This window comes from Poecilia latipinna, unplaced genomic scaffold, assembly GCF_001443285.1.
Source record: "Poecilia latipinna isolate Pla-1442-1.1 unplaced genomic scaffold, P_latipinna-1.0 Scaffold375, whole genome shotgun sequence".
Lineage (NCBI taxonomy): Eukaryota > Metazoa > Chordata > Actinopteri > Cyprinodontiformes > Poeciliidae > Poecilia > Poecilia latipinna.
In genome coordinates this window covers 1-9,655 of record NW_015112991.1, presented here as the reverse complement: position 1 = coordinate 9,655, position 9,655 = coordinate 1, and the positions used below count along the sequence as shown (strand labels likewise).

Below are 9,655 nucleotides of genomic sequence, written 5' to 3'. Positions count from 1 at the left end.
ACCAGAAATAGGCCAGAAATGCTCAAAAACCCTAAAGTATGACAAGTTTAAAACAATTGTCCAAATAAGAGCGGGGAAAATTTCCTTAATTATGTTTTAATAAATGTATACATACAATGTACAATGTGTGCATTTCCAGTACTAATGCTCCCACTCATGTTTCCAAGTGAAACATTGCAATCTGCTGCCTCATTGCGTGCAGTTTGCCCTGCGTAAGCGCGCCACTGACGTGTGTTTCTCGTGATGCCTACGTCATGACGCTGCCAGCTGATCGGAGTGGGAAGCCGGGTTGTGCGTGTGGACGGGGCGTGTGAATGTGTGTGAGATATAGAGGGAGGGAGGACTGGGACAGACAGGAGTTGTGTAAAAAAAAAACGGGGAAAAGAAAAAGAAGAGGAGCTGAAGTCCTGCGCTGCGTCCGCCGCTGTTCCGACGATGAAAAGCGCTCCAGATACCAGAAATCCACTCAGACCTTTAAACACTGTGCAAGCGTGTGGGTGAAGGAAATCCACAGACACCGACACACCCTGGAAAAGCTCCAGGGAGGACTCCGCGGGAAGCAGTGGGCGAGGCGGAGCGCCTAAGTCCGGCGGAGAGCTCCGGATGAGCCGGGGAGCGGGCAGGAGCAGCAACCCGGCGGCTGGTGCTGAAGGTGGGGCTGGATGAATCCGTTCTGTCTGGGCGCTGCTGCCTCTCTCTCCCACAATCTGCTCGATTCTTTCAACCTGCTTTAGCCCGTGGTGGCTTCATGACCCAGTTTGTATTAAAATGTTCTCTGGGAAACGCATTATTCCTGTGATTTTCACATCTATACGCTAGATTGTTGCCTTTTTCCGCCTTATGTTTTATGACTCTGAGCTTCGTGGGGATTTAGATCGGGTGTTTTAGGAGTTCTGGCTGAAGGCCTGCTGCCTTTCTGACTCTGAGGAGCTCTGATTTCACAAGAAATCTCACATTTAGTCCGGATAAGCTGTAAACTCACATTTTAATCATTTCTAGTAAAAACATTCAGCCAGTTTAAGTGTTTTTCATCCCATAATACCTACAACTACACAAATGTTACAGAAAATGGATAAAAATGAATTCAGATGAGGAATGAGAAAGCTTGCTAGTCAAATTGGCAGTTCATATTGAACAAATGTTATAATGCAAGCTGGAAATGTTCTAATTTTCTTCTTCTAGACCTGGACTAAGCCATCAAGAAGGGCCACCATCTGAAGCTTCTTTAAAATTTGCTGAGTTCATGATAGGCCAAGGAGGAAGCCTGCGCTCAAGTAGGCGATAGGTGAAAATCTGAATAACCGAGGCAGAGTCATTTCTCAGAAATGCAGTGACACCAGCAGTTATTTGGCAGGGATGGGAAATTCTTCAAGTTTATTTGGATGTTTATGAGAACGAGAAGTACGTTCTGAAAAGCAGGGGAATAAAAGTATTTAACCCTCCAGGTCCATCGTGGAGCTCTGCTGAAACGCTTAGAAGACAAAAATGCCTTCATGTATGGGCGGTTTTTCCTCCGGTTCAGATGGTTGTAGAGGAAAGCTTGGTGTTATGCTTGTTACATAATTGTGCAGCCAGAGTTCAGTGTGCCGGTAGGAATGCGCAGTAGACTGTGTCACGAGCTGCATTTGTGCCATTGCAGTCCGGAGCGTGACATAATTCATCCTGTCAATGAGGATCATATGCAGACGACAGGATGTCAGCCACAGAGCGGCTCTTCCTGCCATCTTTCTTCACGTCCTCCTCCTTCGCTGCCTCTGCTGCCTTACTGCTCTCATTTTGCAGAAGTGAAGCCATCTTGCTCAACTTGGTTCCACCCTTTAATTCATGTTGCGTGCCTTGTCATGGGAGAATGGGGCAAGAAGGGACGTATCGTATGCAGGTTCAATTAAAACATGGCACTGAGTGCCTGAGGACGGGCTTATAGGCCTCATGCAGCGTCACTAATTCAGGACAGCATTCAAGTAGTCAACACGCAACCTTTTATTTGTTGTGATCTCAGGGTTAAAGTCTTGGAAACTGTGAGCACCAGAGTGTAAGAAGAGGATCTCTCTGCTATGTGAGCCTCCGCCCTTTCTCCGTCTTTGTCCTTGTTCTCATTATGAAACGATCAGTTTGTCATAGAAACTTCAATCTGGGACGTGAAACAGCCTCTCAGCCCGGGCCACACCCAGGGCAGAGGAATCTACCTGGATTTAACATTTCATTACTGAGTTTTTTCCATTCAGAGAGCTGCAGCTGCATTATGCAAAATCTGTTCTCCTTTTTTTAATGCGTTTCCCTGTGGCAGCTTCATGGTGAAGTTTGTGTAACACAGTTGCTCTGTGTTATAGTGTGACTTCACAGTCTCACAACTTGATGCTTTGCAGAAGTATTTAGCATTTAGCCACAAAATTCAATTTGATTCTTAAAGAGATGTGTTCAGTGCTTGTAGCTAAAAATCAAATGCAATCTACTCTGCAAATGCCTCAGAGGTTTGTTTCAACCATCAGCATCATGGAGACTGTTGACATGGCCAGAGTTAAATACTGGAAAACTACAGCCCATCTGCCAAACAAAATATGGAGGGCACTTAGTGTCAACAAGAAGGTCAAAGTTGGAAAAAAGTCACAATTGGTGCCGTTTTCAGTGGATTGCAAACATGGTGAATGATGATCATGCAAAATACTAACCCTACCCCAACCTATGGAAACACAAGGTGGTGGCAACATCATGCTGTGGGGACACCTTTAATCTGTAGGGACAGGGAAGCTGGTCAAAGGTGATGGGGGTGAAGGTTCACCTTCCAGCTGGACAACAACACTAAACCCATAGTCAGAGCTACAATGTAAGCTTTTTTAATGGCCTAGTCAAAGTCCAGAACTCTTCACCTATTCTGCAAAGACGTATTTATTTACATTTTCCTCCCACTTCACAATATTATATCGCAATAGTCACAAGATCTATATGAATAGATAATAAATTTAATAGAATATTCACTGAACCTCAATCCAGAACCTCACAGCATTCTGGGAGATGTAGGCAGAGGAACGGCGTTAGCTGCTCACAGTTAGCAAAAGTAAAGTTGGTGGAATCAACTAACTCACTCACTCATTTGGTTACCTAGCAACTCACTCGTTCTTTGGTTACCTAGCAACAGCCTGTTGAGTAACTTGCGCAGCAGCAGTTTAAGGTTTCGCCACTGTGCCTCATAACTCGGCCTGTCACGATAACGCATTTTGTCGGATGATAAATTGTCACAGACGTTTTTGCGATAAATGATACTATTAAGTAACACAACCATGGTAATGGCCGAATAATGCAAGAACACATAAACTTTAAATTCTAATGGACATTGAAAACTGGAAATGGAAGACATCCTAAATATCCAAAATAAGTAAACAAAATAACAGAATCGGCAAAAACTTAAAGAAATTTTAATTACACAAAGGTAAATTATTGATTTTTTTTTTTTTAATTTACCACATGATTAGCTGGTTTATTGCAACAGGCTTACCCTCTCCATTGATTTACAGCAGCTGCATAGCATTTTAAAGTAAACCTACTTAAATACATTTAGCTGTGCTGGCTCTTTGTTGCTGCCTCTCATCAGCCTTCTAGGGTTATCTCTGTGGTAACCCAGTTTCAAGAGCTTTAATGTCAGTAGTTTCCTCTTTGTGTTTGTACGTCATCATTCCTATTTTCCTCTGATGCACACATCCTGCTCGGTGTTGCCTTCCTCTTTTCTGCTCAGCGCGGCCTCGACGGGCTTTGTGTGTGTTATCTCCTTCACACTGTTGCTCCGTGCATGAAAGCCTGTCTCAAGGCCCTCGACGCTGCTCGTCATGTGACTCTATTCACCTCGAAACGGGAGGGTCAAGCTCGCTGAGAGTGAAGCATGAAGAGAGGGGATGGAAGAGGAGGAGTGGAGGAGATTTCTCCAGCCCACAGCAGCCGGGTGGAATTTCTAACATGCGCAGTGGGAATGTCAGGAATGCAGGACAGTCTGATCTAACCGAGAGAAGGTGGGGAGGACAGACGAGCCAGTGAGGAAGAAAAAAAAAATGAAGAGAAGACACTGGAAAGAGTGGCACCGCAGAAGGTCAGGCCCCGTGCATAGTCACTGTCTGCGCAGGGAGGGAGGGTCTCATTATGGAACAAATAAGCAATTCAGTTGCAACTCTGCCGCAGCCTTCAGGACGTGCACTGGATGTCCTCCTCCCTGACCTTATTCAAGCCAGCGAAAGCCCGAGCGTGTCAACACGTTCTCATTCCCAGCGGGTCACATGCAGACACTTGGCTCGGGAGCTGCAGCTCCAGTCCAGCTTCAGCGCCGGCCGGGTGTCCTCCTGTGCTCATACTTAGAACATCCACAGGACTCCGGTCCAGAACTGCACAGCATTCTGGGGGATGTAGGCAGAGGGAAAGGCTGTAGCTGTTCAACCTCTCAGCGTCGGCTAAAGCTAGCTTAGTGGAATCACCTAACTGACTCAGACTGCGGTTACCTAGCAACTCAGTCATTCTCTGGTTACCTAGCAACAACCGTTTTGAGTAACTTGCGCAGCAGCAGTTTAAGGTTTCGCCTCTGTGCCTCACAACTCGGCCAGTCACGATAACGCATCTCGTTGGACGATGAATTATCCCAGAAGTTTTTGCAATAAATTGTAATATTGTTGTTCTGAGACCATTTCCAAGTAATATGATGGTAATGGAATAATACAATTTAAATTTTGATGAATATTTAAACACTGGAAGATATTTTAAATATCTGAAATAAAACAGAAACAACAAATAAAATAAATTATAAAGTCTCTGTAAACAACATTACAAGAACAGGGCTAATTGAGACAAAGGCATTACTTGGTCATGGCTGACACAGAAAAGGGAAAAAAAGGAGACAGGAAACTGAAGACGCCACTCTGAGGCATAGCACCAATAAGCAGGTCAGGAGGGAGTGGAGGGCCGTCTCAGCAAACTGAGCTCAGGATCATCTGTTGAGCTGCTGCTTTTCATTTTCTCATTATTCTATTACATTTCTACTGCGTGTTGGATAACAGATTGAATATGCATCTTCTTATTAACGCAGCCTTTCCTGCCTATAAAAAGCATTATTAGGATGTTTCACAGAGACCTTAGGAAGTCTGAATTTGATTTTGTTTTCCACGTGTAGATTAATGTGGAAAATAAGACATGGAAATATGTTTGTGTTCCCAGTTTGATTCCCTATCCTGTTGCTTAAATGTTGTATCCTTCCTTTCTTTTCCTTTTGTGTCTTTTCTTTCTTCCTTATTTGTGTCCTTCCGCCACAATTTCCAGATTTTCCTGTTCAGAACAACCTTGCTACACTGTGTTTGTTTACAGCCTTCATGTTATCTACTAAGATCTTCTCTCACCTGAACTCTGAATGAACAGCAGATGTGAAGAAAACATGTCAGATTTTTATAATTTACCATTTAACTGGTGCATCACAAACCCTTACAAGTTTCTAACTGGGTCTGTGTTGGCTGCCATTTAAAAAAACGGAACAAAATCCTTTTGTAAGTTATGCATGTTTCATCAAACAGTTGTGTTATTGGATAAATCCAATGTCAATAATGAATGAAATTAACCTTATTGTAGCTAATTTTATATTTCTGAACTTAGATTGAGGACAGTTAAGACGACATGTGCTGCCAATCACTATTTAATGCCATCGATGGAAAGAAAAGGTCCAGTGGGCCGCCATTATCTTTGACTGGAGAAAGCTAAAATAAAGGACATTGCTGGTTTCATTTATTCCATATGTGAACTTGATTTGATTGGCACAGAAACATAAATCAGTTTCTGCAGTTGATGACTTGTGTTGAGATGTTGTTTGGAGATTGGTTTTCGGAGCGCGTCAGCTGCAAGCCAGCACAAGCAGCCGCCAGATCTGCTGACTCACCACATTCAGGAAAAAAAAGACATTCGTCACATTGATAAATCAGTCAGGAGGCTTATGTCTCTGCACAACAGAGGATTCTTAGTTTTATGGTCAAAAGAACTCTCTTTCAGATGATTTAAGTGAGCCACTTATGCCATCCAGCAAATACTCCCAAATATTTGTGATTATTTTGGCGCTCCAACCTGCAGGAACGTACAGTACGTACTGCTGCCCGTCTGCCTCACGTGAGCTCATCCTTCTCGCCTCCAGAGCTACTCAAGATTAGGTTTTCTGCAGGCAGGAGAAGCACAGACTTGCTCAGACTGTCATTTACTGAACAGCTATTCGTCAGTTTTAGTGTGACACATTTTAGTTTTTCTGTTTTAGGTTTGGTTGAAGGAAAAAGGCTCAGCCACAACTGAGAATTAGAACAATAGAGGAAAAAAATGGTTAGGTTGGTGAAATTAACTAACGCGCTCACTCTTTGGTTACCTAGCAACTCAGTTATTCTCTGGTTACCTAGCAATAACCTGTTGAGTAACTCGCACAGCGGCAGTTTCAGGTTTCGCCACTGTGCCTCATAACTGCTTAAAAGTAAAAAACTAAATGTCACGCCAACTGTTTGGCAGGATTTTATAAATTTAAAATAATAATAAAAAAACAAAAAACAAAGCATCCTTTTTTTCAGATCACACTGTCTGTGTTTTGACCATTTATAAATGCTCTAAGAAGAGCTGGGCTAATAATTTCATTGTTCTGCTTACTGTACAATGGCAATCTAATCTGATCAATAATTATCAATATCAACAGATATAAAACACATACACTGTGATACGGTTTTCAGCAAATACCACAAATTTTCAGAGAATCATGGTATTTACCTCCTTTAGTTTTTGACAGATCAACTGAGTGTTTTGCAACCAGCAATATTTCCAAATAGCATGATTTGCCTCTTGTGAGTAGAGCTGGACAATATGGCTGAAAAACATATCACAATAAGTGTTTTGTATCAGTTGAAACAGATAATTATTAATTAGTTTCTGTTTTAAATACCTGAAATATTACCAAACTGGCAGGCTAATCTTTCTTGTTGTATCCAGCTTATTTTTAAGCGGTTATAAGGCTCAGTGGCGAAACCTTAAAGGACTGCTGCACATGTTACTCAACATGTTGTTGCTAGGTAACCACAGACTAGAGTGAGTGAGTTGCTAGGTAACCAAAAAGTGAGTGAGTTAGCTGATTCAGCTTAGAATGGGGGGGGGGTCACAAAAATTAAATGTATGTGATTTGTGACTGTACTATAAAGATCCACCCGCAAAGAGTGACTGCAACGCTCTTCGGTGAGAAGGCAGTTATTGAGAGAAGGTCAGTGAAGCATGAAGTCGAAGAAGCTAGTCAAAAGAATTGCAAACACTAAATCTGTCGATACATGTCTGCTGTTCATTCAGGGCGTGAGACAGGAAGACATTTTCGCAGATGACAGGAAGGGTGATTCCGATGAGCAACGCTGCTCTGTACATATTTGAAAATCTCTGGTATGATAAGATTCCACATTAAGTCACACAGAGAATGCTGTTTTTTTTCATGCTAGCATTTCTAACCATGATAATCAAACAAGTCAACTTTACCACTCTATTTTGACTTGTAAAATATTAATAAAAATCTCTTAAAGCAGCTCCTCACACACACCCAGTGTGACGTCACCTCTTAAGTTAGGAAGGCTAAAAAATATTTTTAATGCTGACCAAGCACCTTATATTTTATTTGTCAAAAAGAAAAAGGAGTCTACTTGGATTCATATCACTGGAGGAGGAATTAAAATTATTTTTCTCTAAGACAAAACTTGAATTTAAATTTGTGAACATTTACTTTCAGTGCAGACTAAACCCAATTTAAAGTTTGTATATCATATTTAACGACATGATTCTTCTCCCAAACCTCCTGAAGGTCTCTAATGCTTCACAAAAAGCTCTCTGCACTTCTGAACTGATTCCAGCGTCTCCACTCTCATGCACAGACTGTCCGCTCCTCTCGCTCGTCCCGTAACCACAGTAACTGACTGTTTCTTTGAGAGGCCGTCTGTGATTTTTAAATAACTAAAAGAACATCCAAGAATTTTGCCGGTGGCCCAGCAGAACATGCACAGACAGAGCCGAGCGGCCGCTGCTGGTAATCTCATGCATGATCTTGTGTGTGTGCATGTCCTCAGGCTTTTCTACATATCATCTAGTTTCAGCCACTTAATCACAGCTGATCACACACACACTCTCTCTCTCTCTGCGCCCACTAACCGTACGCGTGTGACTGGCTGCAGGCCACCTCGTGCCTACGCTTCATGTGGAGAAACTTTATCGAGGAAGTTTGACGGTCTGTTGTTCTCTGTCTGCAGGGATAAACCAAAATCAGAAGAAGGAAGGAGACGGAGTCGCAGTTTGTGATGTTAAGGAGAAGGTGTGTCACAGTGCGACATGTTCTGCTGATGGCTGACTCACAGCAGTTCTTCACTGGCAAGCTTTATGTTCCTGTATGCATGCTAAAGCTGCCAGCTGAAGAACTGCTCTGGTCAGCCCTGCCCTGCATGACTCAAGAAGAAGAAGAGGAAGAGGATGGACGCTGCTGATGAATGCAGTTCAGTAAACTGGATATTTAATTTACGATTTGAATCATTGTATTCTGTGTTAACCCATTCAATAGTTTTTGTGATAAAATCTTGTGTTCCTGCATGGATGTTGAGAATGATTGGATTTTTCCGCCTTACAATAAAGAACAAAATGTTCCCCTCAGAAGTCTCATAGTGCGCTTCAGAGGAAAGGCAATAAAACACCACAGCAGCGATCGATCTCATGTCCAAAAAAATGAAAATAAAACCTCACAGAAATGTGTATGTATTGATTTAAAAACTGAAAACTCTTGTTTTCTGTTTCCTTGAATGCTCTGCATCGAGTTTTAAGACTCTATAGTGTGGCCTCGGTTCGGTTGCTGTTGCGTATCTCCAGAGGAAAAGAAAGGGGGGAAAAAAACTTGCATAACGTCTGTTTTTCAGTGCCTGAAGGCGTCTTCGGCTTTTCATCAAATTCCTCAGCAGCATGTTCACTTGTGAAGTCACAGGACAAACATGGAGAGGTGCTGGGATTTATTACTGAGGAGAAAGGGGATTTTTAAGAATTGTGCTTAAATATTCCTGGTTTTTAATAAATTTAAGATGAAGACCTTTGAATAAAATATGGAGACTAATTAAAAATGTATCACTAGGGTGTAAACATGACCTGTAGGAGTTTGTTAAGAGTATAAATAAATCACAATTTCTATGTTTTTACTGACCAGCATGAACTTGAGCGCCTTGAATTGCATGGGCCTGGTGTGCTTCCTCAAACTCACCACCAGGTGGAGCTAATGCCCTAAAAACTGGCAGATGGACGAAATTTGAGGCGGCAAATTCTCACTGAATTAAAATTTAAGTTTAATGACACTTAAAAGTGTGAACGGAGTTTCTGTTTTGCATCTTTTAGGTTGAATATTAAATCCTTTTAAACTTCAATGATTAACTGGAAGAATTTGATGTATGTGTAAGATCTACATTTGCTCAATTATACATAATATTCAGTTAGTTTTTAAGTTAAACTAAGCAAGACATAATTATCTCATTTGTGACACTGATTTCTAAATTAGAATAATTACCGTCCTGTGAGATTTTCTTAATCTGAAACTAAGCAACACCAACACATTTGTAGTTGTTCTTCTCACCAAACCTCTATTAAAAGTTTATATCTTTACGTA

At 41.8% G+C, this 9,655-nt stretch overlaps 1 long non-coding RNA gene across 1 annotated transcript; it reads left to right on the top strand.

Moving 5' to 3' along the window:
* Window positions 1-290: 290 nt before the first annotated feature.
* LOC106950029 (uncharacterized) lies at window positions 291-9,198 on the top strand. Its single transcript, XR_001425513.1, has 2 exons — window positions 291-652; window positions 8,268-9,198. It is a non-coding gene; the product is annotated as an uncharacterized LOC106950029 (long non-coding RNA).
* The last annotated feature ends 457 nt before the right edge of the window (window positions 9,199-9,655 follow it).